At 36.3% G+C, this 17,585-nt stretch overlaps 1 long non-coding RNA gene across 5 annotated transcripts in view; it reads right to left on the reverse strand.

The window, feature by feature from the left end:
* Nucleotides 1-17,585, reverse strand: part of LOC113958072 — a 60,399-nt gene that overhangs the window by 26,344 nt on the left and 16,470 nt on the right. For 4 of the 5 annotated variants that reach the window (XR_003531406.1, XR_003531402.1, XR_003531403.1 and 1 more), the window contains exon 2: nucleotides 3,656-3,766. The exons of the other annotated variant lie outside the window; for it this stretch is intronic. This is a non-coding gene — a long non-coding RNA (uncharacterized LOC113958072). The remainder of the gene's footprint in view (nucleotides 1-3,655; nucleotides 3,767-17,585) is intronic. 5 annotated transcript variants of the gene reach the window in all.

Below are 17,585 nucleotides of genomic sequence, written 5' to 3' on the forward strand. Positions count from 1 at the left end.
GATAAGGTTGTTTCTATGTTTTATTCCTGTTATCAATGTGAAATTCTTCATTTCAGGTACTTTTCCATTTTGCTTTGACCTGTTTTTACAGTTTTTAGTGCCACCTGTTTAACACATGTGCAGTAAACAGCTGCACTACTGAGTTCCTGCAGATGTTGTGAGCCAGCATGACTTTTATAACTGCCTCTAAGATGTTCAGTTATGGAAGCCTTGATTTAGAAAGAAGAAATCATGTTCAGTCATAGCTACCTTCAAATGTCCTGACCTAGACCTAGAAAAAACCAATATGGCATTTTCTTGCACTTTGTACTGAGCTGTCTGAGATGGTTTACTTTTGTGGCTCTAAACACATTAGTTAAAGTTTGGGGCCATCCAGCAATTGCATTTTACAAGTTCCTTTTAATGTTACCTCTTTTGAAATTCTTTGATAGTAAATATCATCAGATATCAGGCTTTTGTAGTCTGGATTACTGCTCTGAAAAAGTCTGTGAAGTAAACACACTATTACCAGCTGACTGACTGACTTCTACGCTTAGGTTTGCTGAGGGTTTTAGTGGGCTGTTAACACTACAGGTATGGCTTTTTCAAGTTCCTGATTTGGGGGAAATTTTGTTTATCAGATCACATCTGTTTTCCTCATCCCTTCATGTATAAACTTGCCCTAAAGGAGAGCCATCTCCAACTACATTTTGTTTGTTATGATTTCAAACTACCTACTAATCCGAAAATAAATTTTAGAAAGTTGTTGAAATAGTGGCCATGACACTACTATTTTTTTAATCTGTACTTTAGTATAATTTCATGTATTTAAAGTTCATAATTGAGTTTCTTTTCAAAATTAATTTCAGAGAGACAAACCTCAAACAGACATGTATCAGTGTGTTTGCTTGGGAGTGAAGTCAGGGCAGCATCAGTGTGTGTGTACTTGTGCCTGGAGGGGGGAGTTAAACTGTAGGGGCAGTCTTTCACATAGGTGTGCTATGCAGCTGTTTGCAGGACTTAACACCTTTCTGTATGTTTCAGCTGTTTTTTTTCTCCTTGCTCTTGAAAATAAAGTGTTTTCTGTGATATATCCTAGACCTTTCTTGTTTCTCCCATCTTTACCATCAAATCACCACATCATAGGTATATATACAAGACTATTCTTTCTTACTGTGCCAGTTGCTAAATAATACTGCCAAGCTTGTCAAGTCAGATATGTAATCAACACTGTACACAGCATTTTTTAGAAACTGAGGTTGAAAGGGGAATAACTAAATCAGCCTGGCTGGTCAAGAGTTGCAATGCGGTGTTTTCCAGGGGAAAGAATTATATCAGTAAAACCAGGACTCACTGGTCCTATTCTCTGTGCTGGTGCACAGCATTGTCTTTGTCCTTAAGCCCCACCAAAAACCTTGGCTTCAGTCCCCTCCAGTTTGGGGGGAAATTCGAATAAGAGTTTTAAAGAGTGAATACTAAATCTTTGTATTTCTCTTTTCCTTGTTAAGGTAGAATGAAAACCATAAACTATTGGTAAATGTCAACGAACCGCTAGACTTGAAAGAACCAGCAGCTAGTTTCTGCTTATGAAGCAGAAACTGTGTGGGAGGAGATGTAAAGAACCTCCTCAAATACCCATTATAACAGAGGGGCTGGGGAGAGACTGTACTGAGTATGGTTTTTAACCTTTAGAATTCTTTTTCTGTTCTCTTATGCTCTTAGACTTGTATGAAAATGCAAAATGGTAATTGATTTGTTTCAGGTAAAGGCATCAGACAAAGGCTCTGTGCCTCCTAAAACTAATTCTAATAAAAAATTGAGTACTCACCTTGCCTGTATCAATTTTGTGTCTGTTAAAAGATTTATGGTATGAATCTCATAACCAGATTTCAAATGTATTTAATGATTAATTGTTTGCAAAGAGCTTGAGTGTGCCTCATATCAGATGCAATGTTTCAATGCAGCAACATTATTAACAACATCGTTAGAGTAATACTGAAATGGCAACACTTAAAAATGCATCTACCACAAATCTGAAATGATGGGTTTGTCTTGAATACAAATAAACAGAGAGAAAAGAGATTGGGAAGTATTCATTCCTGATGTATAAACTGAGATAAAAAGTAGACCACAGGTTTATGTTAATAAAAATTGAGACAAATCTCAGTTGGCAACAGAGACCTAAACGCTGTCTAAGCAAAGCAATGAATGTTTATTCTGCTTCTAAAGAGAAGTCCATACTTGCTGTCAAGAAAAGACAAAGGGTTGTTCTGGGATGTGTTTGTTGGGTTTGGGTTTTTTTAAGTAACCTGTTTTTGCAGTAATTCATAAATCCTTCGTTGCTTTCTGATATGGAAAAAATAAATGCAGCCTCATTAGCTCATGGCACAATTATCTTTAACTCTTTTAAAAATATTTGGAAAAATAGACTAGAAAATGAAAAAAATTTTTTTTTTCTCAAAATAGTCAATTAAGAGACACTTAATGTATCTGGAAAACGTGGTGGCAATCTGCCTGTTTTTTAATTGGAAACCTTCTTACCTAGATACTGGGCAGATGAAACAGCTCTCAAGGAACAATTAAAAAGAAATAGAACTGCAACTCTGTTATTTCACCTGCTCTTCTTTTAAACATGTCCTTTCTTGTTTGCTGACAACTCCCACTATGGAGCACTTGTCCTCAGTCCCAGGAATTACTATTAACTCCCCAAGACGGGGGTGGGAAACTAGAACTGGTAAGCAAGGGTTGGAAGGGTACCAGCTGGAGGATATTTGTGACAGATCAGAATAACAGGAAGAGAGAGTAAAAAAGAAATGGTCAGCACTTTTGGCTTTTCAAAAGTGGAGTGGAGTGTAGATGACTTGCTGTTATGTTTTTACAATGTCTTGTTTCCAGGCTGCTGGCTTAGTCAACCACATCTTTAATTTGCCCAGTTTATAACAGCTGCTTCTGCTGCTACCACAGAAAGAGAAATTATAATTTCTAAGCTTTCATTTCATCCCTCTTACCTATAATCCTCAAGTTCCAGTCTGTCTGACCACTTGACTAGGCTTTTTAATTAGCAGATCTTCTTGGGGGCCCTTAAATATGTTTTGAATATACAGGAACACTAAACAGCCTTGGAAACTGTTGATGAGATGAAAAACATCCTGCTGGGAATATAAAATGGCACATAGTGCCTTGAATAATGATTTCCATAATTGAGATTTTCATGTGCTGTATTAAAAGGCAGCATTTACCTGAGGTCCTGTTCTCTTGAAAAGAAAAATGCTCAGTTTTAAGAACTTGTCTGTTTAACTCTGTTTCCGCGTGGTTTTGTTGATTCCTCAGAAGAAAACTTATGAGTTTGGCACAAAAGGCACAGAAAGCTGGAGATGAAAACTAGTATTCAAATATTTCTGTGCGATGTGATTCAGATATACTTGATTTGCTCAGATGAGGTGGGTGGAGTTTTGTAATGGTCTTTACTTTGTACCCGAGACCACTGTACTGCCTGATCTTTTGGCTGAGGTGGCACGTTGTTAATGATGTGCTAATAACATAATTTGATATGGTAGACTCTTTGGTAGAAGGTAATAGTTCTCACTGCTGCAAGTATCTTAATGCAATTGAAGAAAACAGCATGTTTTAATCATTTACTAATTGTATGGCACAGCAACTAATCTCTGGGATGTACCTTGGAGACCCGATAACATGTTTCATCGACTTCTGGGGAACCGACACAGATGATGTTGGTCAAATTGCCCAGTTCCCTTCATTGCTGGTCTGCAGCTCTGTGGTGATTTGTCTAGAAGACAAAGAAATAAAGGATTTTGTGTAATAGTTTAGGATATGCCCAATAAATCAACCAATAATTGGTCTTGACATTCCCCAAGGAAAAATCACTAGTGTCACTATAAAGGTCTTGGTGGTTTTGTACTATTTGTACTAATGTGTTCTTTTCAAATTTTCAGATAAAATATGTTTTGCTTCAAGCTAACTCTAAATGAAATTAGATTATTCAGAATATTAAGTTGTGACATAATACTGTCAGTAAGTCTTATAGTTTCAATAATTTAAATGTCATAAATGCATATGTCAATGGTATCTTGTTCCATGCTATTCTGCTTTGCTGTTCATGTGAGACCATTCAGGCATATAAAACAATAAAATAATAAAAAATTGCCAGAAAATGAACTCTAGGCTTATTTTTCAGTGCTACAGATGAGTGTTGACAAGACCCATTTCTGAAAACTCAAATACTAGATCTAAGTGCATTGGTCTTTTTCCATAGTGTAATTACGAATTAATTTTCTCTTATAGAAAATTAATCCTGCTTAACTACTCAAACACAGTTCTAGGTAATATTCGGATCTTTACTGGTGACATGCACTAATCCTGATGAAACCTGCAACACTCCTGCAGTTTTTCAATAGTTCTGAAAATTATTCCAACCTTAGCCTATGGTATTCAAAGGCACACATAACTACATAAATGACTCTTCCCTGTCCCTGAAGTGCAGTGGATTAGGTGAAGGGATTCTCAAAGCCTTCTAAATTCTTGGCATTCAGTACAGAAAATGTTCAAGTGACAAATATTTGAGTTGCTTGTCAAAGCACTTTATTAAATTGGACTCCCTTAAGTAAGTTTAGTGTTAAGTAAGTATGGTAAATTAAATCTAAAAATATTTTTTTTTCAAATCTATACTTTTCAGTGGTCTAATGGTTACCTTTTGAAGAGTTTGTGGCCTGCAAAATACTGTAATTATACAGCATATTCTCAAAAAGACTGGTCTCTGGTATTTCCGTCCATGCGGTTTCATGGAAGACATTTGGAGAATTTCGAGTCCATCTTGTTGAGCTGTGCCTTCTCCATTATGATTAATGAAGAAGCATGCAAGTTTGAATTCTTCAAATAGCTTTGAAAAAAATCTCACATTTTTTATTTGTCTATTTTATGGGACATGAAAAAAAAAAACACATTACCCCTCAGGGAATTAAAGCACAGTGCTTTAATTACATAATGCCCATTAATGCTAATAAATTTTATGCTAAAGACCTATGCTATACCAGTGCCAACAAAAACATAAGTCTCCTTCCTTTTCAAACCCTGTGCCACATACTGCCTGGACATGTGATCATTAAAATGAACTCAGTTGCAATGACAAGCATTAGACAAAGATGTAACATTTCATTTTGACTTTCAGCAGTTTCTATAGGTTGAAATAATGCTAGAATTTGATCTTCAAGTAATCTTTAAAAGTATTCAAATAGGAATAATGTTAGACCAGTCAGGGAACATGTGAAATGAAGCAATAATACTTTCAACTGCTGCACTCCTTTCATAATCTGATATACCTTGAGTTTTCTCTCAAAAGATTCCTTTGTAATGGTAGTCAGAAGAAGGAGTTTATCAGCTGTATAAGATAAAGCATGTTTGTAAGCACTCCGTATTCATGAATCTTGTTTCTTATTTCATTCTCTGCTCTGTTTCTCTTACCTAGTCATTAAGTGCAGCCTTTCTTTCCCTTTTTAATATAGCTCTGCTGTTAGCAGTTCTAGAATTTGACCTCAGAACTAAGTCTCCTTTTCTCTTGCAATATTCCTGGAAATCAGGCAATCATATCACTATTGATCTGTGTGTTGAAGTGCAGCAGTTCTACTTTCTATGGGTGGGTTAGAGGAAGAATTTGGGATTCAGTTTATGAGAATTTGAAGCGAGGGGAATGCATTAATAAGAGCATCACACTGGTAGATGCAGACTTTTCCACATCTCTGCAGTGGAGCGACATATAGGATCTCTCTGTACTAACAAAATGAACATGTGGTAAGGATTTGGTCTGGTTGAGAATGGAGACCAAATGGCAATGGCTATGCATGAGGAGGATGGCATTTAGGAGGGGCTGACCAGTGGCTTGACTGTAAAATGCATAAAAAGAAAAAAAGCATTTAGATACTGTCTGACTGTGAAGATTTAGAAAATGTCTAGACTTAGATGTCAGCGCAGTCTTCAGGAGCAGACAGAAGGGAAGAGCGAGGGCTGTGAGACATCACGTGGGTTTGGAGTGAGAACTGTGCCACATCCTCGTGACCTCAGTCTGGGTGGGCAGAGGAGATGCCACAGTGTGTGGCTGGGCTGAAGGAAGGGGAACGTGAGGGTGAGCCCAGCAGTGAGCTGTGCTCCCTGCCAGGCAGGGGGGCCCCTGGGAGTGCTCTTAGAGAACCCTCAGCAGTTGTATTTTATCCTCAAGCGCAAACCTGTCAATTCAGGGCATTAATCACATTTTTAGAATTTTCATTATGTAATGTTTTCTGGGATCTGTTTACATTCCATTAGTGTTCTTGCTAAGAGACTGGAAGACTTGGGCTGAATTTGGGTACCTCTGACACCTGATATGTAGAAACAGCCTTCCGTAAGAGAAAAAAGCTATATTATGAGGTTTGTAAGAATGCTATATGTTGATGAGCACTAATTATCTGAACTGGGAACCCTTTGAAAACCTTTCTGATGAATAAATCTCCATTTTACACTTCTACTTCCCAAATTCCCAATCTGGTTGGAACTCATGTTATTTTTAAAAGTGGTTTCTTTTGCCACTGAGTCCTAATGAATTGGAATCACACTTGAAATGATAGTTTCTAATCTTATATGCTGTTGTGAATATCCTTTTTATTTTTAAGCTAGTCAGAATCTTGAATCGTCCCAAATCTTCCCACCATCAATTGGACTTTTTCCCAGCTTTCTGACTAGTTTCAAAGGGAAATCATGTTCTTTCCTTTTGTCCTGCTCTGCTTGCCTGCATTCACCCCACTGTTGGTCTTCCTGCTCAGAGGCAGATCTGTTCCAGCTCAGTGATGGGTGCCAGTCACGACAGTGTAACAAGCCAAAAGTAGTAAACTTGTTATGAAAAACTTGAAAACTTGGACCTGTCTAGGTGCCAGGATTTTAAAGTCATTGCAACTTTATTAATGACACCCTGGGGGAAGAATCTTTTAATAGTAAACGTATTCAAACAGATTTGAGCTAAAAAAGCTGGATTTACTTTGTTTTGGTTGCATGTGTACTACAGCATTTTCAGGAGATGATTTAGAGTAACAACCGTGAACTCTTAGCTTGGATCATGTTAAACTGAAGGTTCTCCATGACTGAAAATGTTTTCCCAGATTTATGGGAGCTTTCCCTCTCCCATCCCCTGTAGTACTTTGCAGTTTATAAAGGGCTATGTGTTAAACAGCATTTGTTGAGCTTACTGAATAAGCAAATACGATTTCATTTTTTCTTGAAACATTCATTCCTGCTCTGCTTTTGAAACGACACACGTGCCAGTGTGCTATTCTTCTTCCTAGTAGTTTCTACATGAAATCTATTTTCTTTGAGAAAATGGAATCTTTGTGTCTTTGTCTCATCTCTAGCTTTCAGGAATGTTTTGGCAGGGGCTCTGACTGTCGAGGCACTGGAGAGGAGGGGCCTTGCACTCATTTGTCAGCTTTTCTTGCATCTGTAATTTTTGCCCACTCAGCAGTACTGGAGGGGCTTAAAAAAGGGGGAGAACTTGTAGCTGTTGAAAGTCAAGCTCATGAAATTATTGCCAGACTGTAACAGTTTGGGGAAGATGTGTGTGTGAGAAACAACAAATGCTAAAACCACCTTTAGGTTTTAGCAAGTCTCCGTTTCATGTAATTGCATGCCTTTTCTCCCTATATCTTTACAGGCAATGACACTGTGGTTTTATAGATTTGTTCGTTGTGTGCTGATAAACTGGCTTCTTTTTTTTTCTTAATGATGATGAAAATAATTTCGCTGGTGTTCAAGACCTGGTTGTTTCCAACCAACAGCTTAATCTAAAATGTTTAAGTCTTTTCTAACTTTTGTCCTAATCCTTCACTGCAATCTCCCTTTGCAAGCCAGATGCTTTCATCTCCTTGGGTAACATAACCAAACAGAAATTAGTTAATTTTTTTTATTAGAAGACAGAACCCTTCAGACTAAAGAAAGCATTTTTCCTCTTCAGTTTTTTATGGAATATTAACATTGATCTCTCCTCCTCGTTTCAGTAGGCTATTTAAGCCCAGGGCTCATACTGTGAGCTGTTAATTAATCAGTGTGACAGATGAAGAAAGTATCCAACTATGAAAGGAAACCTTACTTCAGTGACTAACAATAAGGATGTGAGCCCAAGTGATTTAAAGGTGTTTTTTTTTATTGTGAAAGTGTGATAAGAAGTTCTTAAGCTGTTTGAGGTAGCAATGGGGTTTTTTTTGCTCAGATTGTGTCTCTGCACGAACATTAAAGGGCTCATCAATATTTTGTCTTGAAAAGTCTAGACAGGAGTTAAAAGAACCTCTCCTACAGTTTGAAGAGATCCTGTTTCCCATAATTAATAACAGGAAGCAAGTAAATAAGGCTTTACTGACAAATGAAACTGCAACAGTAACATGTACCCAGAAACATTAGCTCCTAGCTGAGAAATGTAGCTGAGGTCTGTTGGTTTTAGTGTACAGGAAAAGATTGCTGTGGAAGCACATTAGAGCTTTGCTCAAGTCTAATTCAGTTATGTGATAGCAGACTAAAAGTCCAAAAGTAGCGATAATGCATTTTAATTATTGAGAGTGATTCGTGACCTTTGTTTACATCTGTGTTACCATCCAAGAACTGTTCCCCTGTCATTATTTGAAATTCTCTGAACTCAAAAGGAGATTTTCATGTTTATTTAAAAGCTACCAGAAGGCATTTCAGACATTTCCTGGAACAAACTGTATATATGTATTTTAGGAAGATAAGAAATGAAAGGAAACTTGAGAAAAGCTTTTAATTTTCTTCCTTTTTGAAGGCTGTATTTTCCCTTCAAAGTTACCTTTTCAGAAAGTAGTTGCAAACCCTTCCCTCCCCCTCCCCAATTCCTCTCCTTAAAATCAGTTAAACAACAAAAGGGGAGTTAGATCCTCATCTCTTCTGTACCAGTGTAAAACCAGAGGAGTGCTATTTATCTAAGTCAGCCATTCAGTTCATTTCATTAATTCCACGTTGTGCAGACAAAAATTCAGTCTGGCCCTTGCCTGCCATACTTTTGACTTCTTTGATTTTTGGGTTACGCTGGAGGGGGAGGTTGAAGGGAAAGGAAAAGGAGGAGGTTTCTGTGTGTGTAGTTGGGGGAGGTGGTTGTTTTCCTAGGGAGCAGCCATGACTGAATGCAATATTCAGAAGTACTGGAAAGCACATTTAACTCTGTGTTTGTGCTGGACCTTAAGTCTGAGCTCGTTGAATTATGGGTTCATCGTCTGGCATGCTGACTATATGATACAACTGTGTAATACAGACTGTTTGTCATCTTGGTGCTGACCTTGAAAAGAGAAGAAAAGTGAATTTGTTTCACTGATTTAGATACACTAGACAGTAAATTCCTGCTTTAGCTGTTTAATTTACAGTGAACTGCTAATTTTTTTCCCCCTGTAGATGAGCTGTTGGACTTTCTACTAAAAATGACAAAATAAGCTTGTTTGTAGAGCTAATGTTTTTCCTTTTCTGTATATTTTAGAAGATTAACAGCCGTTGCTGTAGAGAAGCATGGTGATGAATACTAAATAGTCCACCATAAGGCATTTTGGAAGGAATTCAGTAAATTCAAAGAACGTACCCCAACATTGTATCCCATAACTTAGTTATTTTTTCCAATGATTGTAGCTTATACTGTGAAAGCAACAGGCTATATCCAAAAAGAAGGCCACGCCATTTACCATACCATGTCAGGTTAAAGTCTTTACTGGCAGATATTCTTTTATTGTTGACTGATTAAGCGAGAGATTCGAGCCCGGTTGCCTAACCTTCAGCATAGGCTTCTTCCATTCCACTCAATGAGTTTATATGTTTCCAGAGTTCATAACTGGACTTGTGTGATTTTCTAAATGCGTTTTCCTCTCCTGCTAAGTACTGAGTTCTGTCACCTTCAGTCATACATGCCAGTATCTAGCTAGACTTACAGCTTTTAAATGAGACAGCCTGTGGAATGTGGTGCTACTTGACACAAGTGCTTGGGTTCTTACTGAAAATAAATAGCTCAGATGTCACTTCAAATGCCTATTGTAACAGTAAAAAGTCAGAGACAGCTGCTGAAGGTGCATTTTCAGGGTAACTATAAGGTATTATGCCAACTTTTATCCCTAACTCAGAACTGTAATAACTAGTCAGTTCCCGAGCGAAGTTTATTGTGGAAAAGGTGTATTTTCTTTACCACAAAAAAGTTACCCTACACAGCAAAGCTTTATATAAAATGGCATTAATTTTTCATTTATTTTGATGTTTGAGATGTTTGAAAATCATGTGTCTAGATCTATTACGTGCAACATATAGGGTTAGGAAATTTTCTAATTAAAAAGAAAACAATACACAAGCCTTTTTAATAACTAACTTGAATATCTTCAATTTCACATCCCAGAAAGTATTCTTATATCAAGCCTGATCTTTGTATTAGGCTTTTGATGTGTGTTTTGCATAAATATGGTGAAAATTTCCATGTTTAGGGTACCTTCTTTTGGAAAGAAAGGTGATTCAACAGTGGACAGTTTGAATTCTTTGAATTGTCAGGTTATATATTACAAGTGCTGTGTGCACTGGTACATGTAGATTGCTTAAATGCATATTTCAGAGAGATTAATGACTACAGTAAATAGTAGAATAATGTAAAATAAGGTTCCTGATATAGCCCCATTTAATCTAAAAAGTGCTGATAGGAAAAACTACAATCCTAACAGGACTAGGTATTGGTAGCAAACTTCTGCTATCTTTAAACTTATAGGTACATAGTTTCCAAGGGAAACTCTTGATAACTAGCAGTTTCCAGGATATTATCTAGATTTCCTGTTTATTTTATATGGTATCCTTTTTCCAAAAGGATGAAGACTGCTTTAAATAGTGTATTATCCAAAGTCTACTCTGACATTGCAAGGTTCAAAGTAATTGATTATACCACACCTTTTAATACAATATTTCTTTTTGTCCTCTAGGATTGTTAATTAATTTTAGCATACTTTGTGCTTGTTATTAGACCTGATGCATCCCTTCTCCACCATTTTTAAATATTTTCCAACTTAAGGGTAAAGATTTATTTCTGATTCAGTAGCAGGCTCCTTGTGAGAAACCTAACTAGAAGAAAATAAAGGAAAAGGAATTTACATTCATATTCAAATATTAAAATTTCTAATTAGATTCAGGACTGTTATTTAGGTATTTTAAGGGTTTATTTTCATAGTGCTTCACATTTGGGGTAGGAACTCCTTTGAAAATCCCTTTAGTTCACAGAAGTTAGAAAGCTGATTTCTTTTAAGCAATAAACTCAGTTTGGCTAATAATTTAAAGAAGATATTCCTGTTAAACGTCCTTTTAAATTAAATAATGATTGTATAGGTGAAAAATACTTTAAATTACTGTGAATGTGTTAAAGTATAAGCATGCAGATGGATTAAGACTTAAAGACTTTGCCCCAAATGTTACTTCTAGCATGACTACTATTGGTTGCCTCTTGGAAATTTCATCCTACTGTGTGCAGAAGCTCTCCAGGCTGTCAGTAAGCACTGTGATGGAAAAACTGTTCTGAACTACCATGGATTGCCAATAGGATATGTGAGTCCAGGCATTTAATTTCCAAAGCTGTTCACTTCAGAGATTCAATTAAAAAAGAAATGTAGACTTTCAGTTTCTCCTTTGTAAAGTAGGGAACAGAAGGTACCTGCTAACATTAGACAGAATAATTTTTTTGAATCTTTGAAAGGGATGGACACTTATTGCTGCATTTATTTCAGAAGAAAAAGTCAACTGATGCTGTGGATGCTGAAGGCTCCCAGCTGTCCAAAGTATTTCTGTCATACATCCTAGAAAGGCTTCAGAAGGAGGGACAATGCCCTGAGATTCCTCACCGTGTTCTCTCTACCATGACAGTCAGTATTGGAGTCAAAAATGAAGACAAATTCCAATATTCCAAATGCACATTCTGTAAGTTAAAAAGTTGTCCTTTATACGCAACAGTGATTTAAAACCAAAACAAATGTAAAATTTCCCGTAATGCACTTTTCAACCATTAGAAACTCAAACTGACATGCGCCACTTTCAATCAGAGGACGAAGTAATAGAATTGTATCTTTTTTTGGCAACACAGGAGTAGGGGAATACCTGCTGCTATTATTTCTTGATGTCCTACTTTAAGTTCAGACCCATCATATTGAAATGTAGACAATTTCAGACTTTTAAACACAGCTACCTGTATTTTTTTGAAAAGTCAGGAGATAGGAATATGTGAGGATGAAACTCGATTTTTGTTTGTTTAAAATGTTCTTGTAAAGGCTTTTGTAACTACCTTGGCCTGCTGCTTTCCAGAAACATTATTTCTGCCAAGAAATCTAAATACAATGTCACCAGTTAAATAAGTAGGGTTTTTTTGTTTTTTACAGTAAAACATATAGGGAGACAGCATAAAGTTCAAGGATACTTTCCTCTTCCACTCCTTTTTTCCCTGAAAGGAGATAATTTTCCATTCACACAAAGAACAAATACTATTTTCTTTTGTAAGTAGCCAGTACCTCATCTTTTATTATATTGTTACTGACATAGGTGGAAGTAGAAGCTTTCATTTCTAGTACAGAAAGGGAGTTTTGTTAAATAATAAACCCAGAATTTTATGGTTTTTTTCCAAGTTCTGTATGGTACTTTTTCCCTAAAAAAAAGTTGTTATAGGAAGTGGGACAGATATGGCAAACTTGTTTAAGGAGTATATCATACTGTTTAGCAACAATTTTTTTTTCATAAATCATTTTCTTCACCATATGCTGAATAATGTTTTGCTGCATGGAGTGAGTCTTGTTTTTTACTAATATCTCATTTTACTAATTAAATTAGCATATATGGACATGAACATTGAAATGCTTCTTGCCTTCAAGTTAGGACATGTAATACTTTTCAATGTTTCTTCTCCATCTAGTTTCACTTCCAGAATTTCAGTCTCTTTTCACCTGCAAAAAGGTCATGGTTGGGATGGTAACAAAAGTCTGTGAGGATGTATGTTGCTGTACACTGAGTTCTGGCTGCTTGAAAGAATTTGACCATCACGAGTCACTCTGATAAAGGTGCAGAACAGGGCATGCCCTGGTCAGTGTTGATGCTGCAACAGATACTATATTCTACTGTAGTGAAGTTGGTTCATTGAAGAGGTTTTAACAGCTCATTTTAATTATTTTTAACTACGAGGAAAAGTTTTAAATAACTTTATACCAGGAAAAATGTTTTTCCTCATGACACCGAGTTCTAGCATGGCATAGGGAGTGCTCTGACTCTGCATTTTCAGTGCTTCTAGACAAAATTTCTCTCAGCAAAGACAAGCAGTACTTAGCAAACTGAGACCTCCTTTGTGTTCCTTCTGTTACTTTATTTGATTGACTGTTAATAAGGTTCTTCCTATTAATCACCAAAAGATGCAGAATTACATACTCATTTCTTAAAAAGTGTTACACTGATTTCCCTGCCTTAAAGTTTGTAGAGAATATTCTGTAAAAATTCATGTTAAAAAAAGCAACAACCTAAAGTACGAGAATGATTTGAAGTATATAGAGTAGTGTGCATTAATGTTTTACTTGTGTTTGGGTTTGTTTTTTGGAGGGGTCTTTGTGGTTTTTTGGGGGATTTTCTGTTTTTGTGTTTTAATCTGGATGTGTCTAACCTTGATGAGACTCCCAGAAGAAATTTTAGTCAGTCTCCACCTTTTAATCCCAAGCACGGTGTCATGTACTTCCTTAATAAAGGAAGATATTTGTGTCTCTCTCTTTTAACCATGTAAACCTTTCTAATTTAATGGAATTTCATCTTTGTAAAGAAACAACCATCTTTTGTTGGAAAGTACTCTTTTCTGTAACTCTATAATAAATAACCCATATTTTATCTTGTAAGGCAACTTTCTAGTGTTACAAACCAACAAAAGCAAGTCCAGCACATGATTCGCAGTGCAGAATTTCTCCTCAGGCATTTGTCCTAAATATGAAGGTAGCTCAGAGGATGTACAGGTTTTGTACTTGTATTTTTCATTCATTCTGCACCTCAAACAGATCAACCTTTGCAGATCCTCTAAAACATTCCCCCCCTCTTATTTGTTTGTTTGTTCATTTTGAAGTGTATATCTTGCCCTCTTAATAGATTTGAAACTGAAAATGAAGGCTGTGGTAATAGCCTATTCTGCTGAATTCCTGTGAAATGTGGAAGTTTTCTCCATGAGAAGTCCCCTATAATATCTGGCATCCAAATAGCACACTTCCATAGCTTGGAAAATGGCAGCCTGTAATAATTTTGGTAAAGGTTGAAGATATTTTTCAAGAAGAGTTGGCATCTCTTTAGCATTCTCATCTATAATACTTTGATGAAGAGTTCAAAGACCTGGCAAAAGGGTAACAGATGCCTTTTGTCAGCTATGCATTGGCTTAGCTCTGGTCATAAGCAGAGGCTGAGATCATCTTTTTCTTCTCTGGCTTGTTACAGGTATCACCTACTTTGTGATGGTATAATCTTCTGGCAGCAGAATTACTTTAAATACATGGCTACACTAATCAAAATCCATAAGCCATCCTTCCCCTCCTTCTCCCTAAATTATTTGTGAATAAATTTGCATAACTTGTAGCATCTGTAATTTTCTTTTAAAGCACCTAAAAAGTAGATTTGGACCTGGTATTGTGATAGTTTTACTTTATCTAGAGGACTGGTTTTAAGGCATTTTTATGTTTTATTAAATGGTTTCACTGGGTATTTTATTAGAAAAGTAGGCATAGGTAGTTGTACTTGTCCAAAATGGACTGAAAGCTTTTTTTACTAGAAATTATTTAGGTAGATACTGTTACACATAAGGTTGCTTGCAGAAACTTCCCACAAATTATGCATTTAGTTCTATCTTGGGCTCTTAATTATACCAAGCAACTTTGAGGTACTTCTGACCCATTACATTAAACACTAAATAACTTAGTGGGAGGCCACTTTGTTATGCTTGTATGAGGGTGAGATAAAGTAGCATTACTCAGTATGTGGAAGACATGTGACCACTGAATGCTGGATTGCTAATTTATATGAAGTCCTTCACATAAAGAAATGAATGACTGCATACCATTCATTGCTATTTTTTTAACCAGCAAACTGATAAATATTTTGTGACCACAGGTAAGCAGAAAACTCACTTTTTCCAGCCCACAAAACTTTGAGTTCAAAACTGGTTCTGTTCTACTCTAAATTTCAGTGAAATTTAGGAAGAATGAAGAGATCTGTTTAAAATAGTCAATTTGCTGCTAAATGAAAAACAGCAATTTGGAGTCTGTGTGCCTGTTTTTGACTATAAATTCCCTTTAAAGCCCTAGAACTGTTTTCTGAAGGAGTTTTCTTTAAAAATGGTACAACTCCACACAAAGTTTAACTTTATGAATCACCATCTTCCAGCTTGACAGAAAAGCCGATATTCAAAGACTGCAGTACTTGTGAATTAGGAGTCAAACATTAAGTGAAATCTTCTTAGGTTTTTGGTGAGAAGTGGCACTTGATCCTTGAGGCAAAGAAATTTGCTTCAACCTACATGACACATCACATCACATTACAAACAAGTGCACTGGCAGGGCTATAAGATGAAATACCATTTTCTGTTAAGTTAAAAGTAGGACACGTTTTTTCCATTTCTGAGAGTTCTATCACTTCATATAGTTGCTTTTGGAAATGAAAAATGGCAACGGTCCTGTACAGAAGTGGTCTATGAATTACAGAAAAGCAGCTTATGCTGAGTAGTGTCACACAAGAAGATGTCAACCATTTCATGAGGAGAGAATGCAGCACAGTCATATTATGGAGACCACAAAATTTAGTTACGCTAAGTCTCTTATTCTTAAATAGAGAGGAGGATAAATAAAATATAATTATGGTTATTTTTTATTTGTTTTAGCAGGCTCAACAAATATAGTGACCCTATAGATGATCAAAATACTTACAGTACCTGTACAGTAAATACAGATAAAGAACATACAGGGGGTTTAGTTTTGTTATCTTGATATGTTTTCATCAGTATCCTGGTCTAAATTACTGCTGCTAGCTTCTGAGTGTGATGTACAACTGTGTGTACAATATACCATACAGGATTACCTAGATTTCTTTGTTACTACATAGCAGTGGCCAAAAGAGTCTGTTTGCTTTCTTTTATAGTAGGGTGAATTAAGGAAATAATATGCCTTCTGACAACCTGGGAGTCAGGGAATAAACAGGGGGAGTTTCTCATATTACATCATTCTGAATGTGGAACAGAAGCCCATATGAGCCTGGGTGTTCTGCTGGCTTCACCACTAGCTTGGTGGAAGGGGGAAAAGGAAGCTTATAAAAACATTTCAATCTATACCAATGGGATTTTTTAACAGATATTTTAATGTCATTCTGGTATCTATGTTGAAATTGTGTTCTACATATGGATAAAAGCAACCAAAAGGCCATAGAGGTAATGGAATGAATGAAGACAATTTTGTTCTTTGTACTATAGTTTGATAAATTGCCTTGGTTTTTTTTGTTGTTGTTTTAAAAGCTTTGACACAATTTTATTTTCAAGAGTTTAAATCAGTGGAAAAAGAACAACAAAGATGTAAAACGAGAAATGTGCTGCAGTGAGGACTGTAACCCTAGCTTACAAAAGCTTTTGCTCATAATAATGAAGACTGGAGTTGTAATTAGCTTTTTTGGAGTGTTTTTCACTCCAGCTGCACTAGACAATACTCTGACTTGTAGTTAATACATACAGACATATCTACTTATTTTCCTTTGCATTGCAGCATGTGTGCTTCCCTAATTGGCAGCTTGCCATTTATATGTGGACAACAAGATTGTATTAGCAAGAGGCAGAGACTGAGATATCAGATGTCTGCACTGCACAAATATCTGAGATACATTAGTGAAAGGAGAGGAGATTTAAGTTCGAATTTAGATATTTGGATCATAATGCACTTGGATTCTCCTCAGGGCTAAACATGAGTTACAAATAACCAAAGTCCAAGTTAAAACTCAACTGCCATTTCTAGACTTCACATTAGGACCACCTGTTAGTTTCACTTATTGTAGAATCTATGTAGATATCCAGCAAGAGTAGATAGATTTAATAAAGCCACTTATGTTTTCTCTTAATACTGAAACATAACAAATCACTGAGATACTCCTCCCCTCATTAAAGATAGAATTGTGGTGGCATGCTATTTTCTTTTAGGGAAGTTAAACATCATAGGTAGGAGCAAGATGACTGAATACAATGTTATAGAAAATGCTCCTTACCCCATACAAGAACCAAAAAGTTATCATTAATACCCCACCCATTAGAGAATTGATATAGTAACAAGAGCTATATCAGGCACTGTGCTACTGCCCTTTTAAATGGATATATTGCTAATCTTATTGAGGATCATTTGGCACCAAGTCCTTGTTGTCTAGCTAGGCCAGCACGGTCAAACTTGCAGTAAAGCATTGGAATAAATTCTGTCTCCCTTGGAAAGTCTTGCTGTGTTTCTAAGTTTCTTTTGCTGCATCTGAGGTGAAACTGATTTTGAGTGTAACCAACTGTAATTCTGGGTCTTGTCTGAGAATTCAAATAT

Source organism: Corapipo altera, unplaced genomic scaffold (assembly GCF_003945725.1).
Source record: "Corapipo altera isolate COAL_440 unplaced genomic scaffold, ASM394572v1 119, whole genome shotgun sequence".
Lineage (NCBI taxonomy): Eukaryota > Metazoa > Chordata > Aves > Passeriformes > Pipridae > Corapipo > Corapipo altera.